Source organism: Pristiophorus japonicus, chromosome 21 (genome assembly GCF_044704955.1).
Source record: "Pristiophorus japonicus isolate sPriJap1 chromosome 21, sPriJap1.hap1, whole genome shotgun sequence".
NCBI lineage: Eukaryota > Metazoa > Chordata > Chondrichthyes > Pristiophoridae > Pristiophorus > Pristiophorus japonicus.
Genome location: NC_091997.1, coordinates 33,345,464 through 33,363,173, shown reverse-complemented (window position 1 = coordinate 33,363,173; position 17,710 = coordinate 33,345,464). Strand labels below are relative to the sequence as shown.

Genomic DNA, 17,710 nt, shown 5'->3' with positions numbered 1-17,710 from the left:
CGACTACACGATAAGGCACAGAAAACTGTGCCAACGCGCTTAGCAGGCTACCCCTGGTGACCACAGAAGGGTCCGACGAACAGGACTGTGAGATGGTCATGGCAATCAATGCCGTTGAATCCACAGGTTCGCCCATGACGGCTCGCCAAATAAGAGCCTGAACAACCAACGATCTCACGTTATCTCTAGTTAAAAGATGCGTTTTAACCAGTGACTGGGCAGAGGCTCGCGATGCCTGCCCCGAGAAGGTCAAACCCTTCCATAGGCGCATGCATGAACTCTCACTACAGGCAGACTGCCTGATGTGCGGCAGCCGAGTAGTTATGCCCTTACGAGGCAGGGAGGAGTTTGTCCGGGAGCTCCATTGCGAGCACCCAGGGATTGTCCTTATGAAGGCCATAGCCAGATCTCATGTCTGGTGGCCTAGCATTGACGCGGACTTGGAGCTCTGCATCCATCGATGCACCATTTGTGCCCAACTCAGTAATGCCCCCAGGGAGGCCCCCCTAAGCCCCTGGACCTGGCCCACCAAACCGTGGTCGCGGGTGCATGTAGACTATGCAGGCCCATTCATGGGCAAAATGTTCCTCGTAGTTGTTGATGCATTTTCAAAATGGATAGAGTGCACCATTTTAAACTCGAGCACCAGCGCCACCACTGTGGAGAGCCTTAGAACCATGTTTGCAACGCACGGCATTCCTGACATATTGGTCAGTGATAATGGTCCATGCTTCACCAGCGCAGAATTTCACGATTTTATAGTTGACCACGGTATAAATCACGTTAAGACGGCACCTTTCAAGTCGGCCTCCAATGGTCAGGCGGAGCGAGCAGTGCAGATCATTAAACAAGGCATGCTCAGAATCCAAGGTCCCACGCTGCAGAGCCGCCTGTCGCGACCGACTGCTGCTGGCATACAGATCCCGTCCGCATTCGTTGACTGGGGTTCCCCCCGCGCAACTATTGATGAAACGAACCTTAAAGACCAGGCTCTCGTTAATCCTCCCAGACATGCATGAAATTGTTGAGGCTAAGCGTCAAAAGCTAACCGAGTACCATGACCGAAATTCGAGGGGGAGGTGGAATGAGATCGGGGACAAAGTGTTTGTGCTAAACTATGACCGGGGTCCCAAATGGCTTGCAGGGACAGTAACAGACAAAGAGGGAAACAGGCTACTGGTTGTACAAATGGACAATGGCCAAACCTGCCGGAGGCATGTAGACCAAGTAAAAAGTAGATTCACTGATAACACTGAAGAATCAGGGCAGACTACAATGTGGAACTCACACCACACCTGGTGGACAGACAGGTGGAACAACCTGAGGAAAGGGCAGTCTCAACAGACAGCCCAGGCGAGATACCAGCAATCACACCGAACGAAAAACAGGCACCAAGGCAAACAACTGAACCACAACTAAGACGCTCCCCACGCGAGAGCGCAGGCCACCTGAGACTGAACCTATAAAGGCAATAAGACCTTGGGGGAGGGTGATGTCATGTATCTCACATTACTGTATATAACTGTATCTTACCATGCTATCTATACATGACTGTAACTGGATATGACCTGTAACAATAAGCATACCTTACCACCAGGGGTGCACTTGCAGGAGACACTCCATACCTGCCCCACTGTGGTATATAAAGGGAGGTCTCAGGCAAGTGCAGCACTGGAGAGCTGGAAATAAATGTGCAGATCCTGAGTGACCTTGACTTCAGCATGTGTCTCGTGTAAGTCAGTACATTAGAGTCAGGACTTAACACAGAGGACACTAAATTAGGCTGTGTGGTTGATAATGAAGAGGAAAGCTGCGGACTGCAGAAGACATCAATGTGCTGGTCAGGTGGGCAGAACAGTGGCAAATGGAATTCAATCTGGCTAAGTGTGAGGTAATGCATTTGGGGAAGGCTAACAAGGCAAGGGAATATACATTAAATGGTACGACACATGAAAAGTGTAGAGGAACAAAGGGACCTTGGAGTGCAGGTCCACAGATCCCCGAAGGTAGCAGGCCAGGTAGATAAGGTGGTTAAGAAGGTATATGAAATACTTGCTTTTATTAGAAACACAGAAATTTACAGCACAGGAGGCGGCCATTTCAGCCCATTATGTCCATGCCGACCGACAAAGAGCCGTACGGCCCTTGGTCAGCAGTCCTGAAGGTCACATATACACCTATGAACAATGACGGAAAGGTAAAGAACACCCAGCCCAATCAGTCCGCCCCACACAACTGCAATACCCCTTATACTGAAACATTTTACACTCCACCCCAACCGAAGCCATGTGATCTCCTGGGAGAGGCAAAAACCAGATAAAAACCCAGACAAATTTAGGGAGAAAAAAAATCTGGAAAATTCCTCTCCGACCCATCCAGGCAATCGAAACTAGCCCAGGAGATCAACCTGGCCATATTAGATTCCCTGCAGTACTTACCATTAATACTGCGCCGGACAACAAAAGGTCATCCAGTCTAATCCCAATTACCAGCTCTAGGTCCGTAACCCTGCAGGTTACGACACTTTAAGTGCCCATCCAACCATCTCTTAAAAGTGGTGAGGGTTTCATCATCCACCACTCTTCCAGGCAGTGTGTTCCAGATCCCCACAACCCTCTGCGTAAATAAGCCCCACCTCAAATCCCCTCTAAACCTTCCACCAACCAACTTAAAACTATGCCCCCTCAACCAATGGAAATAAGCCCTTACTATCTACTATGTCCAGGCCCCTCAATATTTTGTACAAGTCAATGAGGTCGCCTCTCAACCTCCTCTGTTCCAATGAGAACAAACCCAGCCTATCCAATCTGTCCTCATAACGAAGATTCTCCATTTCAGACAGCATTCTCGTAAATCTCCTCTGTACCCTCTCTAGTGCAATCACGTCCTTCCTATAATACGGCGACCAGAACTGCACGCAGTACTCCAGTTGTGGCCTAACCAAAGTATTATACAATTTAAGCATAACCTCCCTGCTCTTATATTCTATGCCTCGGCCAATAAAGGCAAGCATTCCACATGCCTTCTTAATCACCTTATCCACCTGGCCTGCTACTTTCAGGGATCAGTGGACCAATGGTGGAGGTTTGGAGGCGTGGCCTATTCACTTGGAGCCTGGAGCAGTGAGAGAAGGAGCTTGCTGTTGTTGCTCCTGCCTGGAGGCCTTTGTGAGCCCTGAAAACAGCCCAGGAAGAGGAGGAAGGGGCTTACTACAATTCAACATCCAGAGGGAGAGGAGGAGAGCAGAAAATTCAACAACTTTATTACTGCTACAGAGAGTTGGAGAGAGGGGGAAAAAGAACTATCCAGTGTGGAAGGAGGGAGAAACTTCATCAACCAAAGGTGGGTGTTTTTTGGTGCATTCCCCTAAAGACTTTGTTGTATCGGTAGGGGGAGGAAAGAAGACCATTTCGAGGGCCGGAACATCGCGGGGAGGTGTGTGTGTGTGTGTGTGTGTGTGTGTGTGTGTGTGTGTGTGTGTGTGGGGGTCTTGCTTACAGCTAGGCCCCAAACACCACTGAAGCGCCCCTCCCCCATTGCCTAGCCTGGGATAGCTGGAGCTACCTGGCTAAAGACTGATTAATTACCCTATTTAACATCGTTGGGAGTGTGTGCCTGGGTGGCTCCAGCTACCCCAGGTGAAGACATCTTCTCCCCCCACACGAAGACCATCTACAAAGACTGTGTTTTTTGCCAGCTGGGGAGTGCACCCCAAAAAACACCCACCCATCGCTGTGAGGGGAGACCTGCCCTCGCAGCTTCCCTCTTTCCTACCCCCCTCTCTTTTTTTCTCTCTCTCTCTCTCTGAGAGCCCCTTTCCTCCTAATTGAAAAACCAATTAAGACAACTGAGCAGAGGGAGCAAGGCCCCTCCCCAATTGTCAACTAGGGGAGAGGTGTGCCTCATTGAGAGCTCCTCTGCTCATACACTTAAACGAGGCCAACTTAAGAACATTAAGGCCTGTGACTTTGGGGTGGGTGTAGCCCTTAAAGGGACCCAGTGATGGCGACCCCATCCACGCCGGTGGCAGGGCCAGCAAAGAAATATGCGCAGGCGGCGTCCACATCCACGGCGCCTCCTGCTGTCCTGCTGCCCTGCCACCGTTCAGACTTAACAAAAAAAACACGGGGTCAAGAGCTACACTCACCCCACAATTGAGGAGTGCGTGCGGGCGATGGCTGGGGTAGTCGGCCCCTCGGCCATTGTCGCAGCCTCCAAGATGTCTGGGAAGGCTGTATTCTTCCTGGGGTCGGAGCGGGCGGTGTCCCTGGCCCTTGAAAAGGGGCTCACGGTGGGCGGGACGTTCCTGCTGGTGGACCCTCTCGAGGCCACCGCGCAGAGGGTCATCCTTTCTAACATCCCGCCCTTTGTTCCAGCTGGGCTCCTCCTCCCTCACCTACACCAACTGGGGGAGGTAAGGTCAGGGATCAACCCCATACCGCTCGGCCTCGGAGAACAGCCTGCGCCACGTGTTCTCCTTCCGCCGCCAGCTCTTTGTCCGGCTGGCGCGGGAGGAGACGACGGAGGGTAGTTTTAATGTGGTGCACGAGGGGACTGCCTACCACGTCTTCTGGACGTCGGACGGCGTGCGGTGCCATGCCTGTAGGGAGGTGGGGCATGTTCGTAAGAACTGCCCCGCCTCCAAGGCCGCCAAACCACCGAGGGCGGCCAAGGCTGGCGCCGCCGCCACCCCTCCCCCTAGTAGCGTCCGTGTGCCGGGAGCTGTGGATGCGCGGGCATCGTCGTGGGCCTTTGTTTTCACGGCCTCCGGCAGGGGGGTGGGAGAGCATCCGATCGGAAAAGAAGGCGCGGAGGAAGGCGAAACATCTCGAGGCGGGTCCCCTCAGTGCGCCAGACAATTTGATCACCGCGCTCAGCCCAACCCTGTCACCGGCAAGCGCGGGGTGCCCTGAGCCCGTGCCCTTGACCAATATCACAGAGGGGCTCGGGCGCGGGCAAGATAAGAAAAAGGGGGGAGTGGAGCGGGAGGCCTCGGCAAACATGGAGGTCTCCCTGCCTCCGCGCCCCCCCAGGAACAAAAGGAGGCGCTGCTCCAATGAGGCGGAGGGGGAACAACATCCCTCCGCGGAGGAGTCGGTGCCCGCCGCGTGTCCCGCGTCCCCCACCAGCGCCCCCAAACTGCGCCATAGGCGAGAGGAGTCTGTCCCTGGGGAGGGTGAGACACTCGAGGCTGCCCAGCCTCTGCCTCCCGGGGATGGCGTGGAAGATCTGCCTGTCGTGGGGGGGCGTGGGGCCAGCGGAGGAATGCGTAGCCGCCGGGTCGAGCGTCCCGGGGACTGAGGTGGGCGGGGCCGAAAAGGCCGGACCTGAGCCCGCCCAGCCAATACCCAACTTCCCCCGGAACTTGCACGACTCGGCAGAAAATGAAAATTTAAATTTTTTTTATATACACCCACACGCTGCGCTGGGGGGGGGTGGCGGGGAGGGGGAAGAAAACCAACCCTCGCCCCCTACTTTGGAGCTGGGGTACTTGGAGGACCTGGAACTTTTCTTTGACCAGGTCTCTCCGTGTTCCCCGGCTCCTGGGGCGGAGGAGGAACCCCTTCCGCTGTCACTTCCTGACTCAGCACCGCTTTTAAAACAGTCCAGTGGGGACTCCTCTGCCGACGATCCTGGGGGTGGGATCGGGGCAGAGCCAGGGCCGGATGGAGCGGCCGGGCCGTTGCCATACCTCGTGCGGTCGACGGGCCGGCTGTTGGTGGCGACCTCCCGGAGGGGGACGGGGACTCGGTGGGGGACGAGGGAGAAGATCTCGAGTCCATCGCCAGTGAGGCGATGGATCTCCTCGTGCCCGCCGCTGAGTCCCCCCTCATTCCTGCAAAGGAACTCCGGGACTTTTTGGTCCAGTGCCGGGGTCGCCGCAACCGAGCCCATCTGGCCCTGGAAAGATGGTCCGAGCCGGGGCTGCTCGTCGCGTCCGTCTGCGTCGCCGCTAAAACCATGGCCGCGGGCAGGCCCTTATCAAAGGCGCAAGGCCTTGAGCTGCTCCGGCTCAAAAGGTTCCTCGCTGGGCTGCTGAAGGAGTGGAGGTCAACAAACGACTCCACTCCCCCCCAATAGGTTAAGGTAGAGGTTGCACTATGCTTTTGTCATGAAGATAACCATAGCCAGCTTCAACATCAACGGCGGCAGAGAGGCACGCCGTAGATTTAACAAATTTTCGCTCCTGCGGGAGGGGAAATATGCGGTGTGCTTCCTGCAAGAAACCCACACCGTTCCGGGAGACGAAGCCACGTGGCTCCTGGAATGGCAAGGAGAGATCCGCATGAGCCACCTCACCGCCACTTCTTGTGGGGTGGCCATCTTGCTGGCCCCGTATTTTCAGCCGGAGATCTTGGGAGTCGAGGAGCCCGTGCCAGGCCGCTTGCTGCACGTCACGGTTCGCCTGGGGGACGTGCCGCTCCATCTCGTGAACGTGTACGCCCCTCAGCCCGGCCCGCGGCAAGCGCGCTTCTTCGAAGAAGTGTCCGCTCTTCTTGGCTCCGTCGGCGTCGGCAACTGCATTGTCCTCGGGGGGGATTTTAACTGCACCCTCGAGGCGAGGGACTGCTCCGGTGCCCCGCAGAGCATGACGGCGATGGAGAAGTTGAGGGACCTGGTCGGGTCCTTCGACTTGGTGGACGTCTGGCGAAATCTCCATCCCGACTCCAGCGCCTTTACTTGGGTGAGGCCTGGAGTAGGATGGTCCAGAGTCGACCGCCTTTACGTGTCTCGGGCGTACGTTTCCTGCGTCCCGGCGGCCTCCATGCGGCCGGTGCCGTGTTCGGACCACCACCTGGTGTGGGCGGAGCTCGCTTCGCTCCGCACGAGGACGGGGTCCGCGTACTGGCATTTTAACAACCAGCTGCTGGAGGACATGCGGTTCCAGGACTCGTTCCGTTGTTTCTGGGCCGACTGTAGAAGGAAGCAGGGGGGCTTCCCCTCCTTGAGGCTATGGGACGTGGGCAAGGCTCACGTCCGCGTCTTGTCAAGAGTACGCGAGGGGGTCGACCAAGAGGCAGGCGGCCAGAGTCAGGCGCCTAGAAAAAAGGGTGCTCGACCTGGAATCCCGTCTCGGTCAAGTCGTCGAGGACCCAGCCCTGCGGACGGTGTACGAAGCAAAGAAGGCCGCGCTGAAGGACCTGCAGCTCGTCGGGTCCCGAGGCGCGTTCGTGAGGTCGCGGATCCGGTTCCTGCGGGATCTGGACCGCAGCTCCCCCTTCTTCTACTCGCTGGAAAAAAGTGTGTCCGTAAGCAGCTCTTGACGCTGCTGGCCGACGACGGCTCTCTCGTCTCGGATCCGGAGGGCGTCAACAACAGGGCCCGTGAATATTACGGGGCTCTGTTCTCTCCGGAGCCGTCCAGCGAGGAAGCGCATAGAGTTTTGTGGGAGGACCTGAAGGTCGGCCCGGAGGGCGCCGAAAATCTGGAAGCTCCGCTAAGCCTGGCGGAGCTGACCGGTGCCCTCGACTGGCTCTCGAGGGGAAAAGCCCCGGGGCTGGACGGGCTGACCGTGGAGTTCCACAGGGCGTTCTGGGATGTCCTGGGGGGCGACTGCACGCGGGTCCTGGGGGAAAGTCTGGTGACCGGGGAGATGCCCCTCTCTTGGCGCAGGGCAGTCATCGTCCTGCTGCCTAAGAAGGGCGATCTCCGCCTCCTTAAGAACTGGCGCCCGGTCTCCCTCCTCAGCACGGACTACAAAATCTTCGCCAGGGCCATGCTGAACCACATGATCCACCCCGACCAGTCCTACACGGTCCCGGGCCGGACAATCCACGATAACATCCATCTGGTCCGGGACCTCATCCATCATTCCCAGGAGGCTGGTCTGTCGGTCGCCTTCCTATCTCTCGACCAAGAGAAGGCGTTCGACAGGGTGGATCACGACTATCTGTTCGGAACTCTGCGCGCTTTCGGGTTCGGGACACATTTCGTCGCCCGGATCCGACTTTTGTACGCCGCCGCGGAGTGTTTGATAAAGGTTAACGGGTCCTTGACGGCGCCCCTTTGCTTTGGGAGAGGGGTACGCCAGGGATGCCCCATGTCCGGCCAGTTATATGCCATCTGCGTGGAGCCTTTCCTGCGCCTCCTGCGGACGAGGTTGACGGGACTGGCTCTGCAAGGGCCGGGCGTGGAGGTCGTCCTCTTGGCTTACGCCGATGACGTGCTCCTCGCGGTAGAGGATCCCGCTGACTTGCGGAGGATGCGTGAGTGCCAGGAGATTTACTCGGCCGCATCCTCTGCCAGGATCAACTGGGAGAAATGTTCCGGACTCCTGGTGGGTCAGTGGCGGGTGGACTCCCTGCCGGAGGAGCTCAGGCCTTTTGCCTGGAGCACGACCCATCTCCTCTCTCTGGGAGTCTACCTTAGCCCCGACAAGGGAGCCTGGCCGGCGAACTGGCAAGAGCTGGAGGCCAAGGTCGCCGCTCGCCTAGGGCACTGGACATGACTGCTCAGAGTGCTGTCCTACAGGGGTCGAGCGCTAGTCATAAACCAGCTGGTGGCCGCCATGTTGTGGTACCGGCTGGTCACTTTGACCCCTCCCCCTGCGTTTGTCACCAAGATAAAGAAGCTGGTGGACTTCTTCTGCAACAACAGGAAGCACTGGGTCTCTGTCGCGGTCGAGTCTCCCACTTGGGGAGGGCGGTCAGTCGTTGGTGTGCGTCAGCACCCAGCTCGCGACTTTCCATCTTCAGACCCTGCAGAGATACCTTTACGTCGAGCCCCCTCCCAGGTGGCGTGCTCTGGCGACGTATTTCTTCCGCCAGCAGCACGGCCTCAACTACGACACGCAGCTCCTGTTTGTGAGCTTGGGGGGCGTCAGGACCGCCTTCCAGGAGCTGCCTGTCTTTTACAAGGAACTCATCAGGGTCTGGAACAAAGTCTCCACCAAGCGCAGCTCTCCACCGGCTGGAGTGGCGGCTGTCCTGCAGGAGCCGCTGCTCGGGAATCCGTACCTCCACGACCGAGGTTTTAGGTGGCGGTCGGACGAGAGGGCTGTGGCTGGTGAGGTGACCAGGGTCAGGGACCTGCTCGATGGCGGAGGAGCGGGCTGGATGGCGCCAGACACGCTGGCGCGGCGCCTAAATTCTGCCAACGTCCGCCGCGCGGCCAATGCCATCGAGTCGCTAAAAACAGCTCTGGGCCCCGACTCCGTTAGGTGTGTTGAGGAGGCTCAAGCACGTGGGGAAATCCCGTCCGAACTGACCCCCGTCCTCATCGGTGCCAAACCCCGGAACCTCACTCGGGAGCCGGCGCCTCATAACTTGAGCCACCTCGAGGAAATCCCCTCCGTGCCTTTCAGTTCCGCGCGGAGGGGTTTCCTGTACGGGCTGCTCCTGCACATTCTCAACTTTGCCATCCTCGCCTGCCGTCTGGACACGCCATGGCGTACCATCTTGCCGTCCGGAGGAGGCGGGGGTCCCCGATGGAGGGCACTCTACGCGGGAGTCCTCCCACTATTTATCGGGGACTTGGCCTGGAGGGTGGTGCACGGAGCAGTGCCGTGCAATAAATTTTTAAGCCGGTTCACGGGCTCCCAGGCCGCCTGCAATTTCTGCGGTCTGGAGGAGTCCGTGTTCCATGTTTTTACCGAATGCACGAGGTTGCAGCCCCTGTTTTATTATTTAAAGGGATGCTCCCGAAATTCTGGCTGCACTTCAGTCCCACATTCCTGATCTTTGGGCACCCTGTGCGGAGGGGAGCGGGTAGGTCCGAGGGCCTCCTCGTAGGACTGCTCCTGGGCACGGCCAAGGGTGCCATCAGCCGGTCCAGGCAGCGGGCGGTCGAGGGGGTCGTTCAGCCTGACTCTCTTCCGCGCGTACATCCGCGCCAGGGTGTCCTTGGATATGGAGCACGCGGTGTCCACTGGTTCCGCGAGAGGTGGGCACCGGAGGAACTGGAGTGCATCATCACGCCTGGCAACCAAATTTTAATTTGATTTTATGTTTTAAAGTTTAATTTGTTTTAATTGCCGGTGTTTTTAGTGTCCCCCTCCCCTTTTATAGGAGGCACTTGGAGAAGAAAAAATATGATTCTAGTGCCCAAAAAAAAACTTTAAAAAAAAATCAAAAACACAAAGAAACAAAAACAAAAACAAAAAAAAGGGCCTTAAAAATGTTTAGTGTGTCCCCCAGATCGGGGGGACACGATTTAATGATTTAATGTTTTAATGTTTTAGTTTCCTCCCAAAAAGAGTTCCGTGGACAAGCACTCCAAGGTCCCTTTGTTTATCTACACTATTAAGTGGCCTACCCTTTCCTTATTAGCCCTCCCCAAGTGGCTGAACTCCAGGGTATAGTCGATGTATTCACCGAAGCATATGAAAGCATGTGCCTTACGCTTAACATCCATAAGACAAAAGGTCCTCCACCAGCCTATCCTCACCACACAGCACTGCCCCCCAGTCATCAAGATTCACAGCATGGCCCTCGACAACGTGGACCATTTCCCATACCTTGGGAGCCTCGTCAACAAAGGCACACATTGATGCGGAGATTCAACATCACCTCCAGTGCGGCCTTTGGCCGCCAGAGGAAAAGAGTGTTCGAAGACCAGGCCCTCAAATCTACCACCAAGCTCATGGTCTACAGGGCTGTAGTAATACCCGCCCTCCTGTATGGATCGGAGGCATAGATGTTCAGAAGACACCTCAAGTCGCTGGAGATATATCAACGATATCTCCGCAAGATCCAGCAAATCCCCTGGAAGGAAAGGCGCACCAACATCAGTGTCCTCGACCAGGCTAACAATCCCAGCATTGAAGCACTGCCCACACTCGATCAGCTTCGCTAGGCAGGCCACACATTTCAGATGCCAGCCACAAGGCTCCCTAAGCAACTGCTTTATGCAGAGCTCCTTCACGGCAAACGAGCCAAAAGGTGGGCAGCGGAAACGTTACAAGGACACCCTCAAAGCCTCCCTGGTAAAGTGCGACATCACCATTGACAACTGGGAGTCCCTGGTCAAAGACCGCCCTAGGTGGAGAAAGTGCATCCTGCTCTTTGAATCACAACGCCGCGAGCGTGAAGGTCAGGTGCAGGCAGCGGAAGGAACATGCGGCAAATCAGTCCGACTCCCCCCTTCCCCTGATGAATGTCTGTCCCACCTGTGACAGGGTCTTTGGCTCTCGCATTGGACCGTTCAGCCATCAAAGGACTCATTTAGGGAGTGGAAGAAAGTCTTCCTCGATCCTGAGGGAGTGTCTATGATGATGATTATGACCCTCCCAAAGTGCATCACCTCACACTTCTCTGAATTAAATTCCATTCACCACTGCTCTGCCCACCTGACCAGTAGATTGATATCCTCCTGCAGCCCATGACTTTTCTCTTCATTATCAACCACATCATAGGCAGTCCCTCGGAATCGAGGAATACTTGCTTTCACTCCCTAAATGAGTTCTTTGATGGCTGAACAGTCCGATACGAGAGCCACAGACCCAGTTACAGGTGGGACAGACATTCGTCGAGGGAAGGGATTGGTGGGGCTGGTTTGCCACGCGCTCCTTCTGCTGCCTGCGCTTGGTCTCTTTACGCTCTTTGCGTTGAGACTCGAAGAGCTCAACGCCCTCCCGGTTGCACTTTCTCCACCTCGGGAGACCCTGGCCGAAGACCGCCCAGGTGTCAGTGGTGATGTCGCACTTTATCAGCGAGGCTTTGAGGGTGTCCTTGTAACGTTGCCACTGCCCACCTTTGGCTCATTTACCATGAAGGCACTCCGCATAAAGCATTTGCTTAGGGAGTCTCGTATCTGGCCTGCATACTATGTGGCCTGCCCAGTCAAGCTGATCGAGTGTGGTCAGTGCTTCAATACTGGGGATGTTAGCCTGGTCGAGGACACTGATGTTGGTGCGCCTGTCCTCCCAGGGGATTTTCAGGATCTTGCGGAGACATCGTTGGTGATATATCCCCAGCAACTTGAGGTGCCCGCTATACATTGGATCTGAGGCATGGACATACAGGAGGGCGGGTATTTCTACAGCCCTGTAGACCATGAGCTTGGTGATAGATTCGAGGGCCTGGTCTTCAAACACACTCTTCCGCAGACGGCCGAAGGCTGCACTGGCACACTGGAGGTGATGTTGAATTTCCGCATCAATATCTGCCTTTGTTGATAAGAGGCTCCCGAAATATGGGAAATGGTCCACGTTTGAGGGCCGTGCCGTGAATCTTGATGATTGGAGGGCAGTGCTGTGCGGCGGTGACAGTCTGGTGGAAGACCTTTGTCTTACAGATGTTAAGCGCAAGGCCTATGCTTTCATATGTCTCAGTAAATACATTGACTATATCCTGGAGTTCAGCCTCTGAATATGCGCAGACGCAGGTGTCGTCCGCATACTGCAGCTCAACAACAGAGACTGGGGTGATTTTGGACCTGGCCTGGAGGGGGCGTAGGTTAAACAGCTTCTCACTGGTTCTGTAGTTTAGTTCCACTCCAGCTAGGAGCTTGTTGATTGTGAGGTGGAGCTTGGCAGCGAGGAAGATTGAGAAGAGGGTTGGACTGATGACGCAACCCTGTTTGATCCCGGTCCGGACATAAATTGGGTCTGTAATGGATCTGTTGGTAAGGATCACGGCCGACATGTCATCGTGCAGCAGGTAAAGGATGTTGACAAACTTTTGGGGGCAGCCGAAATGAAGGAGGACGCTCCATAGACCCTCACGGTTGACAGTGTCAAAAACCTTTGTAAGATTGAAAAAGGCCATGTACAAGGGCTGGCGCTGCTCCCTGCATTTTTCCCGCAGCTGTCGCGCTGCAAAGGTCATGCCTGTTGTGCTCCGTAGGGGACGAAATCCGCAGTGATTCTGGGAGGAGCTCCTCAACCAGAGGGAAAAGTCGATTGAGGAGAACTCTAGCGACAACTTTCCCAGTGGCTGATAGCAGGGAGATTCCCCTGTAGTTGCTGCAGTCGGACTTGTCCCCTTTTTAAAAAAATGGTCACAATCACTGCATTTCTCAGATCTCCCAGCATGCTCTCCTCCCTCCAGGCGAGAGAGACGAGGAGATGTATCCACGCCAACAGCACCTCTCCACCATATTTTAGCGCCTCAGCAGGGATTCCATCCTCACCTGCCGCCTTGTTATTCTTCAGCTGTTTTATGGCTTTGCCTACCTTGCGCAACGTTGGAGTTTCACAGAGTTGATGGTGGGTCGTATGCTGCGAGATGTAATCGAGAACACTCGAGTTAAAGGCAGAGTCTCGATGGAGGAGATCTTCAAAGTGCTCCTTCCATCGGGCCCTGACAGCCTCGGTGTCCTTGATGAGTGCTTCCCCGTTCTTGACCAGGAGTGGGGTGGGGCCTTGGGAGTTTGGACCGTAGGTGGCCTTGACTGCAGCGAAGAATCCTTGCATATCGTGGCTGTCGGCCAGTTGTCGTATCTCCTGTGCTTTCTCCATCCACCACCTGTTCTTTTGGTCCCGGGTTTTTTGTTGGACCAGAGACTTGAGCCGTCTGTAATGTTGTTTTGCAGCTCCAGAGTTGGGCTGTTGCTTGAGGCTCATAAATGCTCTGCGCTTGCGATCTATTAGTTCTTCGATCTCCTGATCATTTTCATCAAACCAGTCCTGGTGTTTTCTGGTTGAGTGACCAAGTGTCTCTTCACAGGCACTGGTTATGGAGGCCTGGCCAGGCACTATGCCTTGGATTTTAACCTTCATGACCAGTCTACCATGTGGGACCTTATAAAATGCTTTGCTAAAGTCCATATACACTACATTGTACGCACTACCCTCATCGACCCTCTTGGTTACCTCCTCAAAAAATTCAATCAGGTTAGTCAAACACGATCTTCCCTTAACAAATTAGTCGAGGCATGGAGTACAAGAGCAAGGAGGTTACACTTGAACTGTATAAAACACTTGTTGGGCCGCAGCTGAAGTACTGTGTGCAGTTCTGGTCACCACATTACAGGGAAGATGTGATTGCACTGGAATGGGTTCAGAAGAGATTTACAAGAATGTTGCCGGGACTGGAGAATTTTGGCAGTGAGGAAAGATTGAAGATGCTGGATCTGTTTTCTTTGGAACAGAAGAGGCTGAGGGGAGACCTGATTGAGCTGTATAAAGTTGAGGGACCTGGATAGAGTGGATAGGAAGGACCCGTTTCCCTTGGCAGAGGGGTCAATAAGCAGGGGGCATAGATTTAAAGTAATTGGGGGGGCCGGGGAGGTATAGAGGAGATACGAGGGGAAATTTCTTCATCCAGAGGGTGGTGGGGGTCTGGAACTCACTGCCTGAAAGGGTGGCAGAGGCAGGAACCCTCACCACATTAAAAAAATACTTGGATGTGCACTTAAAGTGCCGTAACCTACAGGGCTACGGACCAAGAGCTGGAAAGTGGGATTAGGCTGGATAGCTCTTGGTCTGCCAGCGTGGACACGATGGGGCGAAATGGCTCCTTCCATGCTGTAAATTTCTATGATTCTATGGAGGAGGAATTTCTTCTTTGAGGGTTGTGAATCTGTGGAAATATCTGCTCCAGAGAGCTGTGGAGGCTGGGTCACTGAATATATTGAAGATGGAGATAGCCAGATTTTTGAGCGATAAGGGAGTCAAGGGTTATGGGGAACGGGCAGGAAAGTGGAGTTGAGTCCATGATCAGATCAGCCATGTTCTTATTGAATGGCCGACTCCTGTTCCTATTTCTTATGTTATGTTCGATGCATTCACCTCATAGCTGGGGGCTGGCGGGCAGAGTTCAGGCATCGTGCAAAGATGTTTAATTGGGTCAGTGGCCGAAAGCGCAGGCAACCAGGTAACTGGGACCAGACCACTGCTGCCACCACCTGTGGGAGGAATAAAGTGTTGCTGGAGGGGATCGAGATGGGAAAAGAGTGTACAATTTAGGGGCCCTCACGAAATGCTCGACTATTGTCCGCTGGGAATCCCTTCTGTGAAAGCCTTCATCCTACTTAACATAGGTAAAATGTATTTAGTGACTATGTTTTAGGTAAACCATGTCAATGCCAATTACGTTTAACTGAAAAAAAGTTAGTTACCTTGTCTCTTAATAGACAAACTGTCCACAATTGGACTGAGAAGCTTTTACATTGGTGTCATGTTCTGGACTTAGAAACTGACAAGGTAAAACTGCCAATTGCTACGGAGCAATCCTTCTTGCGAAATATTACTGTATTTTGGGATAAATCATTGGGAAGAGAGCAGAAAGGTACATTTTTGTTTTTATTCATTCGTTTCTGAGATGTGGGTGTCGCTGGTAAGGCAGCATTTATTGTCCATCCTTAATTGTGCTCAAGGTGGCAGTGAGCCGCCATTTCAGAGGGTAATTAAGAGTCGACCACATTGCTGTGGGTTTGGAGTCAGAGGCCAGACCGGGTAAGGGTGGTAGATGGGTTTTTACAACAATCCGATGGTTTCATGGTCACTATTACTGCCACAATCTCCTTTTTAAATTCCAGATTTATTTAATTAACTGAATTAAAATTCCCCCAGATGCTGTGGTGGGATTTGGGCTCGGGTCTCCGGATCATTAGTCCAGGCCTCGGGATTACTGGCCCAGTAACATAATCACCATTCCCTTAATGGCGTGGAGGATCGTACGCTCATAACAGACCCCACCCAATTTTCTTTCTGCTGAAATTCAGGGAGCAAAAAAAGGGGCAGATTCTATCATCATAGGCAGTCCCTCAAAATCGAGGAAGACTTGCCTCCACTCAAAGTGAATTCTCAGGTGACTGTACAGTCCAATACGGGAATTACAGTCTCTGTCACAGGTGGGATAGACAGTGGTTGAAGGAAAGGGTGGGTAGGGAGTCTGGTTTGCCGCTCGCTCCTTCCGCTGTCTATGGTTGATTGATGTGCGACACAAGACTTCCAAAGCAAGCGCTCTATTCACAACTCCTACACAGCAAGCGAGCCCCAGGTGGGCAGAGCAAACGTTTCAAGGACACCCTCAAAGTCTCCTTGATAAAATGCAACATTCCCACCAACACCTGGGAGTCCCTGGCCCAAGTTCACCCTAAGTGGAGGAAGAGCATCCGGGAGGGCGCTGAGCACAGAGTCTCATCGCCGAGAGCAGGCAGAAACCAAGCGGAAGGAGCGTGCGGCAAACCAGACTCTCCACCCACCTTTTTCTTCAACCACTATCTGTCCCACCTGTGACAGAGACTGTCATTCCCGTATTGGACTGTACAGCCACCCGAGAACTCACTTTGAGTGGAAAAAAGTCTTCCTCGATTTTGAGGGACGCCCATGATGATGAATTATTGATTGTGAAATAAGATCACCCAGAAGTCAGCAGGTTGTGGGTTCAAATGCCACTCCAGACACTTGAGCACAAAATCCAAGCTGACACTCCAGTGCAGTGCTGAGGGAGTGCTGCACTGTCAGAGGCGTCATCTTTTGGTGAATGTAAGCATCCATGGCACTATTACCACGCACAGGCATCTTCCACCCTTCAGCATGTAGTTCGGGACCTGGAAAATTAGGTCCTTCATTGAAACACTTGTAAACTTATGCCTTTTTGGCGTGGAAGCAAGTCATCCTCGATACGAGGAACCGCCCAAGATTACGAAGAAGAGCAGAGGAGTTCTCCCCGGTGTCCTGGCCAATATTTATCCCTCAACCATCATCACTAAAACAGGTGATCTTCTCATTGTTGTTTGTGGGAGCTTGCTGTGCAGAAATTGGCTGCCACGTTTCCCACATTACAACAGTGACTGCACTTCACAAAGAATACTTCACTGGCTGTAAAGTGATTTGGAAGGTTCCGGAGGTTGCGAAAGACACGATAGAAATGCAAGTTTTTCTTTGCTATTTATTCTTGTGGAAAGTTTTTTGTTAAAAATATACAGCGAACTTGAAAATATCACAGATAAGCAGAGCAGGCTAATTACGGCACCTCACGAACCTTACTGCTTGAGAAGGTAATTATCCTACTGTAAATGCAACATTGTTCACTGCATTGTGCTTGGAACTGGCTTCAAGCCAAGATCCAGAATGACAGCATATCCTTTGACCTTCACCCCTCCTTGTGCCAGCAAACACCGGCCCTCCCCCCACCCCACCTCCTCTCCCAAAATGGTGGAAAGAAACAAACGTGCATTTATATAGCGCCTTTCACAACCTCAGGATGCCATGTGCTTTATAGCCCATGAAGTACTTTGTTCGAAGTGCAGACACTGCTGTAATGTAAGAAACGCAGCAGCCCGTTTGTGCACAGCAAGCTCCCGCAATCATGAAATAAAAGCAGATAGTCTGTTTCTTGATGTTGTTTGAGGGATAAGTGTTGGTGTGAGTGCGCGAGTGCATTGGCGGGGGAGGAAAAAGAAAGAGAATGTAGGCGTATGAAAAACTGGATGAAGGAGTGACACAGTACGTGTGCGTAATTAAATGAGCAAGTGCACAAAGTGGATGAGAGATACAAATTGTCATAATGAAAGTAAGAGAAACAAAGCAGGCCCAAGTCACTGAGCAATTAGCACAAAGCTTTGATCAGTGTTCGGTTTTAAAATGGCAGGGTTCTGCTCCCTCAACCCTCCGAGCCGCTTGCCCTAGTCAGCCAGCACACAGCTCACCGACACGATTGTAAAATGAGTGTTCAGATTAAGTGACCAATTAGTGGGGTACAGCAACTTTTAAAAAAAAATTTTCGTTGCCAATCTTTCCAATTCTTTGTCAAATCACAAACGCCAGAGGTCATCTTGCACACATCAAGGATCACTCTGCGCCAATGCTCTTAGCCAAAAG

General features: G+C 53.5%; 1 protein-coding gene across 2 annotated transcripts in view; it reads right to left on the bottom strand.

Moving 5' to 3' along the window:
* The window catches only part of skap1 (src kinase associated phosphoprotein 1), a 641,866-nt gene that overhangs the window by 601,578 nt on the left and 22,578 nt on the right, over window positions 1-17,710 (bottom strand). The gene's annotated exons all lie outside the window — the stretch shown is intronic.